This window comes from Protobothrops mucrosquamatus, unplaced genomic scaffold (genome assembly GCF_001527695.2).
Source record: "Protobothrops mucrosquamatus isolate PMUCROS unplaced genomic scaffold, P.Mucros_1.0 scaffold2869, whole genome shotgun sequence".
NCBI lineage: Eukaryota > Metazoa > Chordata > Lepidosauria > Squamata > Viperidae > Protobothrops > Protobothrops mucrosquamatus.
This window is the reverse complement of record NW_015388898.1, coordinates 154305-155056: the sequence shown is the minus strand read 5'-3', so window position 1 is coordinate 155056 and position 752 is coordinate 154305.

The following is a 752-nucleotide window of genomic DNA, read 5'->3' as shown; positions in this document are numbered from 1 at the left end:
TACCCTTGATAGAAAAATAAAATAAGCTTCCAGACCTTCTCCTCTCAACTCCAACCACACCGGCCTTCTCCTTTCCTTTCCTTTTCTATCCTTCCTCCTTCCACTCACGCCAGCCACACCCAAAGCCAACTGCAGCTGTCCCAATCTTTTCCTTCCCAGTCAAGCTCCTGCAAGCACTCTCAGGCAGTCCCCGCTACAATAATAATAATAATAATAATAATAATAATAATAATAATAATAATAATAATAATAATAATAATAATAATAATAATAATAATAATAATAATAATAATAATAATAATAATAAAAAGTTGGAAGGTACCTTGGAGGTCATCTAGTCCAACCCCCTGCTCAGGCAGGAAACCCTATACAATTTCAGACAAATGGCTGTCCAGTCTCTTCTCAAAAACTTTCAGAGTTGGAGCATTCACCGCTTCTGGAGGCAGGTTGTTCCACAATTGTTCTAACTGTCAGGAAGTTTCTCCTTAGTTCTAGGTTGCTTCTGTCTTTGGTTAGTTTCCATCCATTGCTTCTTGTCCTGCCTTCAGGCGCTTTGGAGAATAGCTTGACTGCCTCTTCTTTGGGGCAGCTCCTGAGATATTGGAATGCTGCTATCATGTCCCCCCTCATCCTTCTCTTCACTAGACTAGACATACCCAATTCCAGTAACCGTTCCTTATGTTTTAGTAGGGAGAGCAGAAACTGAGTTTCTCCCAAAAGTCTTCCAATAGGGCTTCATCCAAACAGAATTG